The sequence below is a fragment of the Protopterus annectens genome, chromosome 1.part0 (assembly GCF_019279795.1).
Source record: "Protopterus annectens isolate FY-2018-M chromosome 1.part0, PAN1.0, whole genome shotgun sequence".
Classification (NCBI taxonomy): domain Eukaryota; kingdom Metazoa; phylum Chordata; order Ceratodontiformes; family Protopteridae; genus Protopterus; species Protopterus annectens.
In genome coordinates this window covers 680,955,582-680,974,510 of record NC_056725.1, presented here as the reverse complement: position 1 = coordinate 680,974,510, position 18,929 = coordinate 680,955,582, and the positions used below count along the sequence as shown (strand labels likewise).

At 39.4% G+C, this 18,929-nt stretch overlaps 1 protein-coding gene across 3 annotated transcripts in view; it reads left to right on the top strand.

The window, feature by feature from the left end:
* Window positions 1–18,929, top strand: part of LOC122794036 (cyclin-dependent kinase-like 1) — a 1,692,555-nt gene that overhangs the window by 708,260 nt on the left and 965,366 nt on the right. The gene's annotated exons all lie outside the window — the stretch shown is intronic.

The window sequence follows — 18,929 nt, the reverse complement described above, 5'->3', positions numbered from 1 at the left end:
GATATGTTTTGGAGAAGTATTTATGAAGACCCTGTGGAACATAACAAAGGTGCTAAATGGTTAGAAGAAGTAAAAGAAAGAATAAGAAGTTTAAAGGTACAGGATATGAAATGGGATGAAGTAACAGCCAGAGAGTTTGAAACAAAGTTAAGAAAAGCCTCTGTTTGGAAAAGCCCAGGCCTACATGCAGTACCTAACTTCTGGTTAAAAGTATTAACATCTTTGCACAAAGATTTAGCCATGAGTAAGAACTATTTATATGCGCACCCCGAACAGACAGCAACCAGTCTAACAACAGGAAAAACAATGTTTCTACTTAAGGGTGAACCTGCAGGCTACCCTAAAAATTATAGATCAGTAACTTGCCTTCCGACGATGTATAAACTGTACACTGGAATTGATGCTGACAGAATTTATAGTCATTTAGAAGAAAACTCAATTATGGCAGTAGAACAAAAGGGCAATAAAAAAGTCATATGGAACAAAAGATAATTTGTTGTTAAATAAAGTCATAGCAGAGAACTGGAAAACAGGGAAGTATGGCATGGATTGACAACAAAAAAATTTGATAGTATCCCACATTCATGGATAAGAGTGCTTAAAAATTTATAAAATGCATCCTGCACTGATCAACTACATTACAGTGACCATGTAACAGTGGCAGATCACTTTGCAATTAAGCCATGATAAAGGACAAATTATTATCCCAGGGATAAAAATTCAAAGGGAGATATTCCAGGGTAGCTATTTGTCACTGCTGTTATTCTGTCTTGCTCTTAACCCGTTAAGCTGTCTACTTAACAGCATAGGTCATGGCTATAATTCATTTGGCTCCTAGAAAACAACAAAGTGTAAAGACTTCTCATCTTCTCTTTGTCGATGATTTAAAACTGTATAGCTCATCAAATGAGGAACTGAAAGAACAATTGCAAGTTTTCAAAATGTTTTCAGATATAAGAATGTCATTTGGTCTTGATAAATGTGCAAAAGCAACCTTTAAAGCAGGAAAACTGCACCACTAAGAAAACGTCAGTTTGGAACAAGAATGCGATATAGAAGAACTTGAGCAAGAAAGAGTGAATAACTATTTAGAAATTCATGACGGATCAGCAAAAAAAACTGAACAAATGTGAATAAAGTTTAGTAAGGAATACTTTAGAAGACATAAATTAATCCTAAAAACAGTGTTGACATCTAGGAACAAAATTCAGTCTCTAAACCAATTTGCTCTTCCTGTCCTCACTTACATTTTTGAAGTGATTGATTGGCCCAAAAATATGTTGGAAAGATGAAACAGGAAAACAAGAAGGATGCTTCATGCTCACCAAATAATTTATAAAAATCAGTGCATACCAAAATTATATATATTCCCTGTCCCGAAGGAGGGATGGGCCTCCTTGAAATTGATTACATGTATAGACCTGCTGCTAATGTGGGACTGCACACATGTCTGCTGACCCCACAAGACCCAAGCATAATGAACGTTTTGAAACATGAGGAGAATGCATCTAAGATGACTTCTCTGCTTAATCTAGCAGAACCATATTGGCATTAAGCAGGAATGGAAATCAAACCAGAAGTAGATAAAAATCAGGCAGCAACTGAATGTGCCAAAAAACAAAAGAAACAATATAAGGTGAAGGACCAGATGAGAAGACAAGAAATGTGGAAAATGCATAAATGTAGTTGCAAATATAGAAAACATCTGGAAGAACCTCGTGTTGACCAGGATCGAACGCAGGAATGGTTAAGGAGAGGCGAATTCAAACCAAGAGATGAAAGGTTAATATTGGCAGCCCAAGATAGTGGGCTACATACACATTGGTTTACACATTGGGACAAAAATGCGATATAAAAAAAACTTGAGCAAGAGGGAGTGTATAAATAATTGGGAATTGATGAAGGATCAACAATAAAACATGAACAAATGCAAATAAAACTCAGAAAGGAATACATGTAGGAACAAAGTTCAAGCTATAAACCAGTTTGCTCTTCTGTCCTAACTTAGTTTTGGAGTGATTGACTGTCCCCAAAAGATGATGGATAGATTAGACAGGAAAACAAGAATGATGCCTCCTGCTCATCAGATGATTTATAAAAATCGGTGCATACCAAGATTATATATTCTCTGTTCCAAAGGAGGTATGGGCCTCCTTGAAATTGATTACATGTATATATCTGCAGTAGTGGCACTGCACATATATCTGCTGACTCCACAAGACCCAAACATAGTGAAACATGAGGAGGATAAATCTAAGATGACTTCCCTTCTTAGTCTGGCAGACTCATATTGGCGTCAAGCTAGAATGGAAATCAAAGCAGAATTAGATAAAAGTCAGGCAGCAATTGAATGTGCCAAAAAATAAAAGAAAGAATATAAGGTGAAGGATCAGATAAGAAAGAAAGAAATGTGGAAAATGAATAAACATAGTTGCAAGTATAGAAAACTCCTGGAACAACCTCATGTTGACCAGGTTCGAAAAGGAATGGTTAAGGAGAGGCGAATCGAAACCAAAGGATTAAAGTTTAATACTGGTGGCTCAAGACAGTAGACTACATACATGTTTGTTTACAAAGTCCATTGAACATGTGCGTGAAAGAGATAAATGTAGGTTTTGTAAAATAAAAGTGGAAACAGTTGCACACCTTGTTGCTGGTTGTGACATACTAATGGCAGAAGGACTGTATACAGAAAGGCATAATAATGTGGCAAGACTGTTGCACTGAGGATTGTGCAAACATTATAATGTTGAATTAGCTGAAAAACACTGGAAACGTGAGCCATAAATCATCACAGAAAATGATGAAGTCTACATCACATGGCATCACCTATTACCAACAGTTCAAAAGACAGATGTGAGAAAACCAGATATAGTGGTCCATGAAAAGATGACAAAAGTAGCATTGATCATTGAAATTGCTACACCCAGTGACTACAGTGTCTTGCGTACAGAGAGACACAGAGTCATAAAATATCAGGATTTGCAGACAAACAAGAACAATGTGGAAGAAAGATACCCAGACAGTTCCAATAGTAATAGCAGCAACTGGTCTTATAAAAAAAAAAATCTACAATCGTATTTAGATATGTTACCAATGCACATAATTTCATACAAATTGCAAAAGGAGTCATTAATGGGCACATTGCTGGTGCTGCAAAGAGCAGTTCTAGATGACATCAAAGACTGAAACAATAATATTTTCATAAACATTAATCATACTTTGACTTAGGAATGAGGTCCATTTCCATCAGGGTATTGGAATCCCAAAAACATTTGGAAAAATAAAAAGAGAGAAACCTTAGATGTTAAACAAATAGAAGCTGATGTTATGGAATACCTTTGAAGTGAAAGATTCAGTGTATAACACAGGTCATGTCACAGCATGATGAAACAGTGAGCCCCATTAAGGAGAAACAGGTGGAGCAGTAGACATCTGAAAAAGAAATATGGACGTGGAAAAGAAGGAGATTTAATATGGTGCAATATTTATGCAAAGGAGAAAGCAAAACTAATCGATACAAAAAATAGCACCAAAGATATTTTAAGAGCAACACAGGTAAAGACATCTGAATATGAAATATTTCACAGTATAAAAAGGAAGAAAACCAAGGGGAAAAGAGGATTAATAATGAAGAAGTTAATGAAGCAGAAGTGAAGATTTAGTGTGGAAAATCCAACTCGGGTAATTTCAAAGCATGATGGAACAATGAGTCCTCAAATTAAGGAGAAACAGGTGGAATGGGAAGCAGCTGATCACTTGCCACATGATGATTCCTGTGAAGCCTTCTGTAGTAAATCAGTATAAAAAGTTCAGTTAACATTGCACAACAAGGGAAGGAGCAGGAAACAGTGGCCACTCCGAAGCTGGCAGTGTTGTGCAGTGATGGGCCAATGAGTTCCTACAGGAAGGCTCAACAGGTGACACAGGATGCAGCTGAAGAGGATATGTCACAGGAAGACATTCTGGAACTTTCTGTAGAATGTCTGCAAGAAACAGAGCAAAGATTGTGTCCTCAGTTTAGAAGAAAATTATTTAAGGAAGGAGCTGCATGATTTAATAGAGATGGATTGACATATTAAGAATGACGAATGAAATAGATTACAGAAAGTAAATAAGACCCAAAATATTGGAAGGCTGTTAAAACAGATGAACACAGAAAGACTTTTAACAGAAATTTTTGTGATATAACAGATGTAGGATATATTACTGTGCATCTAAACTTATAGCAGATAAAGTCTTATGACAAAAAATATAGAGTAATAAGGTAAAGGAAGGGAAGAAATAAAATGCCATCATGGAAGGATTGAATCGAGAGAACTGTAAAGCAGTTAAGCAAGAAGTGTTGCTTTTAGAAGAATATAGATGAGGGGAACAGGTCATCAAAATACTTAGAATGATAGATGTGATAAAAGCAATGCACAGTACCCGAATAGACTAGGATCTGTCATACATTATTGCACCGGCAGAAAAAACTTAGAACATACGCAGATAAATATAAGGGAAAAGTACAAAAATAAGCAGTTCATTAATGACCCAAAAAAGTTTTATAGAGAACTAGGAAACAAAGCAAAAGAAATAGAAACACCACCATAAAAAGAAGAAATAGACACATTTTGGAGAAATATTTATGAAGATCATGTATAACATAACAAAGATGCTGAATGGATATAAAAATTAAAAGAAACCGTAAGGAGTTCAAATGTAAAGTATATGAAATAGGATGATGTAACGGCCAGAGAAATTGATATAAAATTAGGAAAAGCTCCTAAATGGAAAACCCCAGGCCAAGATGCAGTACCCAGCTTTTGGCTAAAAGTATGAACATCTTTACAGAAAGATTTAACCCTGAGTTAGAACTACTTATATGAGCTTCCTGAAGAGACACCAGCCTGGTTAACAACTGAAAAAATTATACTTCTCCCTAAGAGTGAACCTGTAAGCCATCCTAAAAACTATAGACCAATAACTTGTCTTCCAGTGATGTACAAACTACGTGCTGGAATGGAGATAGAGTTTATTGTCATTTAGAAGAAAACTCAATCATGGCAGTACAATTAAATGGTAACAAAAGAAAGTGATATGGAACAAAGGATTATTTGCTGCTAAGTAAAGCCATAATGGAGAATTGTGAAAAGGGGAAGAATCTAAGTACAGCATGGATCGATTAAAAAAAAGCATTCCACAGCATCCCATATTCATGGATGAAGGAGTGCGTACAGATGTAGAAGATCCTACATTGATCAGTTACATTACAGTGATCATGAAACAGTGGCAGACCATTTTGAAATTAAGCCATGAAAAAGGGGAAGTTATTATCCTATTGGATACAAATTGAAAGGGGAGTATTCTAGGATGATTCTGTGTCACTGCTGTTGTTTTGTCTTACTCTTAATCTGTTATGCTGTTTATTTAACAGATTATGTCTTGGTTACAATTTGGCTTCCAGCAAACAAACTTGCCCAACAATTTCTCATCTACTTTTTGTAGATGAATTAAAACTGTATAGTTCAACAGATGAGGAGTTGAAAGCACAACTGCAAGTGGTTAAAACTTTCTCAGATTATATAAGAATGATATTTGGTCTTGATAAATTTGCAAAAGCAACATTTAAAGCAGGAACGTTGCAGTAACTGAAAAAATATCAATCTAGGACAGAAATATGAAATAAGGAAAGTTGAACAGGAAGGAATGCATAAATATTTGGGAATCAATGAAGGATCAGCAGTAAAACATGAACAAATGTGAATAAAACTAAGTAAGGAATACTTCAGGAGACTAAAACTAGTATTGAAAACAGCCATTTAGGAATGAAGTCCAAGCTACATCCAAAAACATTGCACGTAAATTATGGTGGAAAACAGGAAATGAAGTTTAAATTTGGAACCAATCACAATGATTCTTAGGATTTAAAAATGGAGCTTTTTAATATGGATGTGATTCTGATGAAGTCTCACAAGAGAGAAAAGCACTTAATTTTAATTAAAAGGTATTAATAAAATGAAGTCTTATTGAATAATTTGGGCCACAGTGCAGTATTCTGCCATTTCTGAGGCACTGTTTTTGGGTTAGAAGTCAAAGCTATAAATCATTTTCCTCTTCCTCTTTTAACTTAGTTTTCATGTGAATGGCCCAAAAAGGTGTTGGATCAGTTGTACAGATAAACAAGAAACATGCTTCATGCTTAAATGATACATAAAAATCAGTGTATACCTAAATTACATATTCCTTGCTCTGAAGGAAGTATGGGCCTCCTCGAAATTGATTACATATAGATCTGCAGCTGTGGGACTGCATACATATCTGCTGATTTCATCAGATTCAAACACAGTGAAAGTGTTACACCTTGAAGAGAGGAAGTATAAGATGACCGCTCTGCTTAGTTTAGCAGAAGCATTCAGGTGGCAAGCGGTAATGGAAGTCAAACCAGAAGTAGACAAAATGTGCCAAAAACAAAAGAAAGAATACAAGAAGGATCAGCTGAGAATGAAAGAAATGTGGAAAAGCCATACATTTAGTGGCAAATATAGAGATCTCCTGGGACATCCCCATGTTGATAAGGACTTGATACAGGAATGGTTAAGGAGAGGTGAGTTGAAACCAAAGGATGAAAGGTTAATAATGACAGCTCAAGATAGTGGACTATGTAGACATTGGTTTAAAAATTCCATCGAACATTTGGAAGAAACAGATAAATGTAGGTTTTGTAAAAAAAAAAAAAGAATTGGAAACAGTTGCACTCTTTGTTGCTGGGTGTGATAGACTCATGGCAGAGGGCCTGTATACTGAAATGCACAATAATGTGGCAAGCTTGTTACATTGGGGATTGTGGAAACACTGCAAAATAGAAGTAACTGAGAAGCATTAGAAACATGAACCACATTATAGAGAATGAACCATTACCAACAATTCAAAAGATAGATGCAAGAAAATCAGATATAGTAGCCCATGAAAAAAAGATAAAAGTAACATTGACAGTTGAAATTGCTACACCTAGCAATTGCAGTCTCTTATGTACAGAGAGACACAAAGTCATAAAATATCAATATTTGCTGGTAGAAACAAGAGCAGTGTGGAAGAAAGATACCTAGACATGTCCAATAGCAGCAGGAATTACGGGTCTAATAAAGAATTTGCAATTGTATTTTGATATACCACCAATACATGTAAGTCTGTATGAATGGCAGAAGGAGTGAATTCTGGGCACATTGCGAGCGCTACAAATCGATTCCTTCTGTAGTTCACGTAATTAAAGTTTGTCTAACATCAAAGATTGAAACAGTACTAATTTCATGAACTGTAATTATACCCTGAATTACAAATGGGGTCCATTCCTGTCATGGTATTATTAACTCAAAAGGTTTGGAGAAATTAAAATGAAGTAAACCATAAGAAAGAGCTGCAAAAAGGGACCAATATATTTTAGAAGACTAAAACCAATGTTAAAATTATAACTCGGCTTGCTTTCCTTGTTCTAATCTATAGTTTTGGTGCAATGGAACTCTATCTAGAAATAATAAAACAAAAAAAAAACAGGTATCAACAGAACATGCTAAAAACAAACGATAAAATGTGCAAATGATCAGGAAAAAAGGAAAGAAAATCAGAAAACAATTTTTGTGGCTAATGTCTAGACTTCCTGGAACAATTACATGTTTAAAATTTGATGCAAGAATGGCAAAGAATAGGTAAACAAACCAGTACTTGAAAAGATGATAATGACAACTCAGGATAGTGGACTGTATGCATGATGGTTCACAAAATCTATAGGAAAAGTGAGAGGTATAGACAAATATGTAGGTTCTGCAGTACACAACTAGAATCAGTTGCGCATCTTGATTATGGCTGATATACTTATGTCAGAGGGCCTGTATACTTAAAGACACAACAACGTGGCAAGATTGTTATATTGGAGCCTTTGCAAACATTACAATATGCAAGTAGCTAAGAAGCATTAGAAACATGAACCACAAAGAATTGCCTTTACGAGGAAGCAATAATCACATGGAACCATAGCAAGAAAAAGAGATGGTCTACTTAGGGAAAATGGAAAAAATCTGTATTAATTATTGAAATGATTACACCTAGCGACTACAGTGTTCTGTACACTGAGAAATATAGTTATAAAGTATCAGTTATAAAGTATAAGTTATAATAAGACATAAGTTAGAGTGAGGCAAAACAAGGACATCCAGATAATCCCGGTAGTATTAGGAGCAACTGAGCTAATAAAAAAAGAATTTCCATGCATACTTAAATATTTTACCAGTCCAGTTAAGTCCATGTGAATTACAGAAAGAGGCAATTCTGGGTACATTACATTAAGGACATAGGGGGCCTCCCAACATGTCTCGGTTTGGATTTGTCAAGAGCAGGTCATGTTTAATAAAACCAAGTGGATTTTTTTGAAAAGGTCACCAAAGCAACTGATGAAGTCAGAATGATACACATCACATAACTTAACTTGCCCAAAGCTTTTGACACAATTCCCCACTCAAACATAGTAGAAAAGTTAAATAAATTAGTAATAAATCCCTGTGATACGTTGTGAATTGACAGGTGGCTGACAGATAGGTCTTAGGAAATCAAAATAGAGAACATTACCTCCACAAAGAGACCTGTCACCTGTGAAGTCTCCAGGGTTCTGTACTGGGATCTGTCCTGTTTGGTACCTACTTTTCTGAAGTAAACACCAATACCAAAGGAGCTGTGGCTGACTAGGTTTGCAGAGGACTGCAAGCTAGAAACAGTCATTGAATTCCCAAATGACTTAGACATCCTGCAGGAGGGTTTGTCTCAAATAAACAAATGGTGCCAAATCATGGACTGAAAATAAATGCCAAAAAATGCATTACTGTATCCTTTGAGAGGTCAATTACCCCAGAAAACTACCATATTGACAATATGCCTCTTAACAGTTGATCCATTTGTTTGGGATTTGGAAACTTCTGTGGAGAATGACCTGACTTTTGACCAACATGTGTACATTGTTGTAAGAAAGTACTTCTATATTGCACAGTTTTAAAAAAAGGGATTGTGTCTAGATCTAGGGATATCATTGTTCCCCTTTACTCAGTCCTCATTACACCAGTCATTGAGTATAATACCACCTTTGGCATGTATCTGTACAGACACTTAGAACAACTGGAACTCCTACAGAGATACCTTATAATAAGGATACAAGACCTAAGCAATATAACTACATATCCTACATGGACTGACTCAACGACCTGTCACTATACTTGGTATCCTACACACTGCTAAGAAGTGACCTGTGTCTGGCATACAAGGCATCCTCCGACGCAATGGATGAATCTAGTGCACATCAACAAGTCAAATGGCATCAGAAGTATTTGATCTAGGGATTGAAACCTGTTCTGCAACATCAACAGAATGGTTTGGAGGGACAGGTGTACCATGCTCTGGAACAGACTCCTGATCCACATAAAAGAAATTTCATCCTTGTCCATATGCAAGCACAACTTGGATCTATGGATGTGAAACAGAATATTTACTCTAGGCTAAATACCTTATCCCTTGCATGGGTCTCCTCAAATTATCTATGGTTTGATCCCAGTTATTATCGTTAGGGATAATATATAATTATTGACCATGTGATGGGTAAGTCAGTCTGTAACCAAATGGGATAGGTTAATTTGAGCACAAAAAGGAAAATTAACTAGCTTTAAAATTGCCTGCAAGTGCCTAGTACTTAACCTTTGAATCTATAAGTCCACTCTTGGCAAACATCAAAGATTGAAGCAAGAATGTTAATTGTGCTATGACTTAGGAATGAGGTCCAATCCTAAGCCTAAACATTGGAAGAAATTAAAAAAAAAAAAAAAAAAAAAGGACCGCATACACAGGCCAAAGAAATCCTAATGTGGACAAATCAGTGGTTTTGTTTTGGCAGAGAGCATAATGTCACTTATTGTACCCATTTTGTGTGAAGTTCAGCAAAAACACCTATAAAATGAGATGAAAACTCTCTAAGACCACTTAACTCATAAAAAGCTGTGTCTTTTCCAAGGCCAGAATGGCATCTGCCAGATCATTCATGGGCCTCTCACCTAAAAATCACAAAGGAAAGGACCCACATGAGAAGGGGAACTGGGTGGAGGGGATGCTGATGACATACAAATTAAGTTTCAGTGCCTCCCAGACTCGTGTATTATGTTCAGTGAGATGCTTTTGCTGCCCCTGTCGCTGATGCTTACCTGGCCCAAAGCATCTGTGATGTCCTTCCAGAGACTGCTATACTATCTGAAGAAAGCATTCCCCCACAAGCCACAGTCCTGTAGATAACACTTAGTCTGAACATATCTTTGGGATGTTTAGTTTCAAAGCCCGTATCCTGATAATTGAGGTTTATAGTGTATGCCCTCAGTTCTTCAACAAGAAGACATATATGGTTTCCATATCAAAGTCGCTGGTAGCTGTTTAATACTGGAAATTTCGAAAGGTATCCATAAGATACACAAACTTTGTATTTCTACCATCTTGCCCCCATATCCCTGGTCCCTAATTTGGACCTGATGAAACTGGTGCACAACTTCATGTTTTTCCTTAAGAAGATGCAGCCAGTCACAAATCAGGTTTCCTTATCAGATTTTTGATAGTTTAAATTAGTTATTCTACTTGCTCATTGCTTCATGGATGTCTTTTGTCTCACAAATTACAGAATTTCTGGTTCACAAATTGCAGACTATTATCTGGCATTATGTTACTTTGTCAGATATACAGTGTCTAGTAAAAATAGATTTCAGCATTTTAATGACACCCTAGCTGGTAATCTCAAGTATTTTTCTACTTCTGAATATTTTGAATAACAGCATGCAGAAGGTAACATATATCTTTCCAGTGAAATAGAATTACCCTCACTTTTTCTCTAAGGGAGATCTGGTTACTTCATGTGACATCACTTTCTCTGTTTACCTCCTGTTTCTGATTCTGAGTAATGAACATAGTGCAAGTCTCACACCACTGAAATCTCTGTTTATTCTGTGCAGATATCTCAGGCTAGTGCAGAACATTGCATGATCTAATGTACATTTACTAGTTCCCATATGTGACTCATGGATTTAAATAGATAAGCAGGAATGATAACCATACCACCATTAAGACTTAAGCACATAAAACCTTCTCACAGTATAGAAAGCGTATTCTAATGTCTGAATGCACTACCTTATCACAGACTAGTCACCCACTCATAAGGATATCTTAAAGCAAATTGTATTTGAATTACATTTTCTGCCATCTGTCATGCATAGTAATAGTTTTCTTAGATAGTTATCAGTTAATTCACAAAACATCCAGATCTTTTTCAAGCAAGTCTTCTTTACACTCTTGCAAGTATAGTTTGATCAAAGTACAAGTTATTTGTCTCCTTACCTAGTTTGTACTGAAGAAGAAAAGTCATCGATCTGATGTTGTCAATTTTCATTCATTCCTCAACATGTTTTTAAAGGTCGTGAATACTACAAGCTCTCAAGCTCCTCTCTTACCCATAATGTAGCAGTCCCTCTCTTTCCCCCAGATCTCATTTGCCGCCATTGTGTACAGACATAGTTGCTGCAGCTCTCGAGCGTTTGTTAAAAAAGATAAATTGAATTCTTTCATATACCTCATTTAGGTTCTCTTACCATTGTTGGTAATCTTTCACTTACCATTTGGGTGGTTCCCATAATACCATTGTTGGTTTGCTTTCTCTTTCTTACCTACACTGTCTAACTAAAAGAAAAACTGCCTTATTTCTGCTTTAACTTGTTTTTTTTTTTGTCTAGGGTGGGTTACGTACCACTATGTTTAGTTGTTTGAAATGGCAGATAAACTGTCAGGTTTCAAAAAGTGTGACAAATGTGGGCATAAAATCCCACTGTTAGATGCTTAAGATCTATGTGTTTACTGCTTGGGCCCTGACCATGTGCAGTCTTCCTGTGCTATTTGTAAAGCCTTCAATCCCAGAGCACTGGTGGACAGGAAGAACAAACTTATTCTCAAGGATCTTCTTCTTTTTGCCTTTGGAGACTCACATACTGGAGCTCAAACCTCCAAGACAGATCAAAAAGAAGTCAAGAAAAGACATTCTGACCAACCTGGATCCTCTCAGTCCTTTTCGCATCCAACTTTGAACTGCTTAAAAAGATCCGCAAAACTTCAGATCCTAAAGTCAAGCCTTTGGATCCGACTTCTAAAGATACCAGATCTGTATCTTTGAATCAGGCTCATCCTGAATCAAAGCAGTTACTTAGAGCTAGATATGCATGTTCCTTGGACCCTATACCCTGTTGGCTACCATCCCTGTTTCTGGAAAGACACCGCCATTCAATATCTCCCAAAGTAGTTTCTACCGGTTCTTCCCGAAGTCTCACAGAAGCTGATGTGGACAGAATGATGTTTTCCTCAACATAAATTCAGATGGAAGTTCTCCTGGCTCCTACCCCCATGGGTCTGGAGACCTTTCCTATTACTACTGCATCAATCTTGGCTCCTTCTCTGATTCGCCCTTTGTCTTCGGAGCCCCTGGATCCAAGACTTCCAATGCTCTCTATTTGGATCTAAAGACTGGATTATCTTTGGATCTGATATCTTCTCTGAGTGCACCAGCTGCAAGCACCTCTGAGCTGGATGAATCTGATCTGAAGCTTCGTTGTCGGGTCCGAGTCGTTAGAGTTGACTCCGAAGCTGTCGGAGCCATCTCTGCCCCTTGGAGTCCTGGCATTCGATAGCTCGGTTCCGACTTCTGCCTCAGATGGTGTTCCTTCAGGTCAGAGGAAGCGGGCAGTCCAGAATCATGTCTTCTTGGATCCAATGACTTCCTTCCCCCCAGAGCATTCTGCCTTTTGAGGTGGTAAATAGTGTTCTCTTCTAGAGGCCAGACGGTTCCACCCCCCCCCCCCACTTGAATCTTCCCTTTGGATCCAAGATGCCTTTGTGTTTTGGGCCTCAACATTCTACTGAACAGGTTACAAAACACAAAAATCCCAAGCAGGAACAGAAGGATGAACCACTTCACAATAAATAAATGCATGTATTCAGGCCAAATTCAATAAAACCAATACTGGAGTTTATTGAAGAGAATAAAACAAATGATAAGCGCTTTCGTCCTGACCACTTCAGAACTTCATCAGATACCTCAAACTGAACCGAGACAGCCAGCCCAAAGTCTCTAGGCTCCTCAGCAAGGTGTAATTATTTCTTCCAATACTTCTCCAGAACATCCCACCAAATAAGTCCCTAAGAAGAGGAAGTGCAAGAAGAGGCACTTGGACTCCCCTCAGGAGTCGGTTACAGAAGATGCCGATTTTGATGAAGGGAAAGGGTCCCCAAGGTCACCACCAGATAACATCTCATTTGGAGACATTTTAGAGATCCTTAAAGGAGTGGGTGATCTACCAATAACCATTCTCAAGAAGAATCAGTATTCCTGGAGGCATTTGGAACTGGTCTATCTACTTCTTGGGTGACTCAACCCGCTGATCAACTCATTGATTAGTTCCCTAGGTGGTTGTGAAGGGAGCTTGATTCTGTTGAGCCAATCTCCAAGAGACCAGATAGGATCCTGGCACCACCAAAGGAAAGAGAGTTCTGGAGCAAAGGAATACCAGTGGATGCTATGGTTGTAGTCGCAGGGACAAAGAAAGAACTTGTGGAACAGAGTTCCTCTGTTCATCCCCCATAACAGGGAGACTAGGGCATTGGACCAATTTGGGAAGTATGTGTATGCATGAGAGACATTTGCACTCAGTTCCCTGAAACTGCTTGGCACACCTACCAGATTACAGAGGGATTTGATCAAAGAACTTTCAGAATCTTTCTCTAGAATCACTCCTTCTGAGGCAGAGACTTCTGTTATTTCACAGTTGGTGACCCTAAAATCTATCTCGAATTCATCCATGAGTCTCGTATCACATACAGCTGAAGGAGTCTCAAGGACGGTGGGTTCAGGCATTTCCATCAGGAGGCATGCCTGGATGCGCCTGTGCGGTTTTGCGTAGCCTTTCAAGTCATCATTCATCAATGCTCCCTTTGACAGCAGTTTGTTATTTTGCCCCAAGGTTAAAGACACACTCTCCAGATGTGAGCAAGATGGTACGACTCTGTCAGCAGTGGGTGTATGTTTTTCGACTCCTCAAAGATCCTTTTGAGGAATCAACGAGACGGTTGAAAAATATGGTTCAGAAAATCCCAGAGTCCGTTCCATGATCTACGTGGAAAGAGTTCCCTCAGGTCAGGGGGAACTCTAACAAAAAACGTCTATGTGACCAGAAAGGATTCACAACTTACTGAATAATCTTTTTAGTGCCAAAGAAAACAGGGGACTGGGGATCAATTTTGGATGTCAGCAATCTGAACAAATCTGTTCAGCATACCAAGTTCTGGATGGTCATGGTTCAATCCATATTGCCTTTCCTACAAAAGGATGACTGGATGTGCTCGGTAGATATCCAGGATGTGTGGTATCACATAAAAGTGAACAGACATTCCAGGGATATCTACACTTCCAGGTGGGAGCCAGTTATTACCAATTCAGAGCACTGCCCTTTGTTTTCACTACAGCCATCAAGATGTTCACCAAATGCATGGCAGCAGTAGCAGGTCACTTGAGACTGCAGGGATTTTGGGTGCTTCCATATCTAGATGATTAGTTCATAACTGCTTTGACCAAGCATCTTCTAACAGCTCAGTCCTACATACTCCAGATTTTTGTTCCAATCTAGGAATCACAATCAACCACAAATTTCAACTAGAACAGTCTCAGATGTTAAAATTTATAGGTGCCTTATTCAACACAACATCAATGACAGCTTCTCTCCCTTTGCCAAGGGAACAAACTGTTTGTTTCCAATTCAAGAAAATAATTCAGAACTTGTCTCTGTCAGCCCAACTGATTTTACAAACCTTGGGATCAATGTCTACAGAGATATTTCTAGTTCTGTTAACAAGATACCATATGAGAATTCTTCAATGGACATTAGCAACCCAGTGCTCCATTCTACATCAACCTTTGTCCACCAAGATCAGTATATCTCAGGCATACAAAAAAATACCTTGGTGGTGGATTCACTCAGATCAAATACTACAAGGTCATCCATCCATTCATCCACCCTCAGCCCAAGGCCACAGTGACCACAGATGCTTCCCAGATCAGGTGTGTGTGTGTGTGTGGGGGGGCATTTATTGGAAAAGACTTGGGCTTCGGACCAGTTGTTTTGCACTGAGAGGGTTTGTGGTCTGCACTGTAGTGGCAGAACAGGTAGCTTACATCCTTCTAGGTTGGGAACTGCTGATTGAGGGCTCAGTGTCTGTTATTCTAAAAGTGTATTAATTCTGGTTTAAGCACTTGGGCTTTCAGGCCAGTTATTTTACATTAAAAGGGTTTGTGGTCTGCACTCTTGTGGGAGGAGAGGCTGGACTCTGCCCTTCTGAGCTGGGAATTTCTGGTTAAAGGCTTATAGTGCATGCATATCTGAACTGCTTCTTACTGAAGTTGGTGCGCCTTGTTTGCTGTGGCATAGACTGGATTCGGGCCTGCTGGATCTAGCTTTGTTTGTGTAACTTGAGCACTAATCCAGGCATTCTCTAAAGTATTCAATTGTATTTATTACTGCTTGGTAGTAACTTGATTAAAGTGTAGCTATCATTCTAAGTCTTTTGGATTAAGCACTTGGGCTTCAGACCAGTTGTTTTACATTAGGAAGGTTTGTGGCATGCACTGTGGTGGCAGGACAGGTAGCTTTCATCCTTCTAAGTTGGGAACTGCTGATTGAGAGCCCAGTGTCTGTTATTCTTAAAGTATATTAGTTCTGGTTTAAGCACTTGGGCTTCAGGCCAGTTATTTTACATTAAGAAGGTTCGTGGTCTGCACTCTTGTGGGAGAAGAGGCTGGACTCTGCCCTTCTGAGCTGGGAATTTCTGGTTAAAGGTTTATAGTGCCTGAATATTTGAACTGTATCTTACTGAAATTGGTACACCTTGTTTGCTGTAGCATAGACTAGATCCAGGCCTGCTGAATCTAGCTTTGTTTATATGCTTGTTGTTTGTTTGCTTGTTATTTCCCTGGAATGCTAATTCCACCTAATACGCTGCTTCTCAGCTTCTGTGGATCACTAGTGATATCTGCATTGCTTACTGTACTTATTTCCTTGTTTCACTTGAAAGAAAGTTACTGTTTGTCGCTTTTGCATTTAAGTTACCTGTAACACATTGCACTTAAGTTACCTGGCACTTGCTCACTAAAGCAATTATATAAGTCAGCACTAAAAATTAAAAGCACTACACCCTCACTCCCCACTGGCCCTTGTTTTCAATTATAAAGGAATTCCCAATATTATTCTAGCATGTCCAAAGGTCAGTTGTCAATCTCCTCTCCGGTCCAGCTGGTGAATCTGGGAATCTTGAGGCAATGTTACAACTGCCTCATGTACACAGACAACCCTCTCCTCCTCCCAACAAATTCCAACACATGTGAGAGATGCAACCATATAGCCAAACTGGAGGCTAAGCTCTCTCAACTCAGTACTGGCATAACCAGTCAGGAGGAGAAGGAAACCACACTCACTACAATTCCAGTCTCACATAGACCTACCACGACAGCAAACCAAACACATAATCACACAAAACATACTCGAGGCTCTAAATAAAGATCTGCCTAAGCAGCAGAGACCTCCAAAGCAGACACCCAAGCAACCGCTACCCCAAAACAAAACACGTGCAACACATAGCTCACAAAGCCAGTGTGCCGAACAGTCACAGCCCTTAAGACTAAACAACACACCTGATACACTTGTAATAGGTGACTCTATCGTCAGGCACACTGACGTCCCGCTCACCAGGCTGAACAAGGAGAGGGTCATGGTGAGCAGCCTGTCGGGCGCTAGGATCCGCCACATAACACAAGCACTCAGGTCACTCCAAGGCAAGTACAAATATGACTCAGTCATTGTCCATGCTGGTGTGAATGACCTGAGATGTACCTCCCTGGACTACATGAAAAGAGACATAAAGGAGCTCTCTGAGCATGTAGCCCAGGCCAGTATGACCCTGACCTTGAGTAGCATCTTACCCTCACCAAGAATGATGCCACAATATGAAGACAAGATGATCAATTTCAACAATTGGCTTAAGTACTGGTGTCATTCAAAGGGGATCCAATGCCTGTCAGCTTGGGATGATATGCTCGACAAGCCATGATGCTTCGCTAGGGACGGCTTGCACCTGTCACTCCTGGGCTTTCGGATATTAGCAAAGGCTCTTGCTACCCCCATAGTGCCTTTTTTAGGCAAGGCTCAAAAGACAAATCCACCTCCATAGGTATCACAAGGGATAAGAAATTAAGAGTAATGCTGCTCAATGCCAGAAGTCTAAACCTCAAGATGCACGCACTCGAAACTCTCCTTAGCATGGAGAACATCGATATCTGTGCAGTAACAGAAACCTGGTTCAGGGCTCCCGAGAGCACCCCAGCACTACCAGGTTATACCTCATACCATGCTTTTCGGCCCCAAAACTTGGACCGAACCACAAAAGGAGGGAGTATCGATATTCATCAAAGATACCCACACCTCCAGGTTGGTGGCAAAGCACGAAGCATCAGAGACTATCCATGTGCAACTAACAGTGGGTAAAACTGCCTTCCAGTTTATAGCCTTCTACAGACCACCCTCCCAAACCCAGGAACCCCACTCGGCCTTCCTGAGAACACTGGAAAATATGAAGGTCTCTCCAAACACCATTATATTGGGCGACTTCAACTACCCAAACATAGACTGGGAGCATTACTCTAGCTCCAACACTCTAGCCCAAAGGTTCCTAGAATTTATAAACTCAAATGCTATGGAACAACTTACTACCACTCCCACAAGAGGGGAAAACAAACTGGACCTGATCATCACCAACATGGGGACTCTGTGCTCCAGACCAGAAGTGTATCCCTCACTGGTAAGATCAGACCATAAACTAATCTCACTGGATATTCACATCCCGACCCCACCCCCTGCCCAGAAAACCACAGTGAAAAACTTCTCTAAAGCAAATTTCACACTCCTCAAAACCGAGGTGGAATCCTTCAAAGCCCCGGCCTGTGGAAAATACGCCCAGACCGCAGAATCCTTTATAAACGCATTCTATGAACACCTTCAGGAATGCATGGATCATGCAATCCCAAATAAAACCAAGACCCAATCCTCCAAAGGCAGATGTCCTGTCTGGTGGACCCCAGCCATAAACAAACTATACAATAGAAGGAGGAAGCTACTAAATGATAGAGCAAAATCCCAAAAGGGAAGGCATCACTGATCAGTATTAGCAAAAACTACGGGCACTCATAAAATTGTCTAAGGCCAGCTTTGAGAGAAAAATTGCACAGGACACTAAGGATAATCACAAGGCTTTCTTTAGTTATGTTAGGAACCTGGGTGGTAATTCCCAGATATGCTCAGAATTAGTCCAAAATGACAAAAAAATACATCGAACCCACAGACATTGCCAACATCCTAGCTGACAGCTTCAGCAAACTTCTCCCTCCCCACCAAAAGGGCAAATATCTATCCCAGCAGAGTGCTGCCCCTGACATCTCAGATGCTCAGGTAAGAGCCGCCTCTCCAAAGCAAAAACACAGCATCAATGGGACCAGACGGTGTCCCAGGCTGCGCCCAACATGAACTCCAAGAAGAGCTAAACCCAAACATAAAACTACTGTTCAATCTCAGCCTTACTACAGGATATGTGCCCAAAGAGTGGCGTACAGCAACAGTGGTCCCTCTCCATAAAGGTGGTGCCTCAACGGATCCTGGAAACTATTACCCCATAAGCCTGACTAGCTTGGTATGCAAAGCTATGGAAAGGATCATCATGGACCTCATAAATAAAGATATTGGGGACCTACAGACACTGGATCCTACCCAGTTCAGCTTTGTTAAGGGCAGATC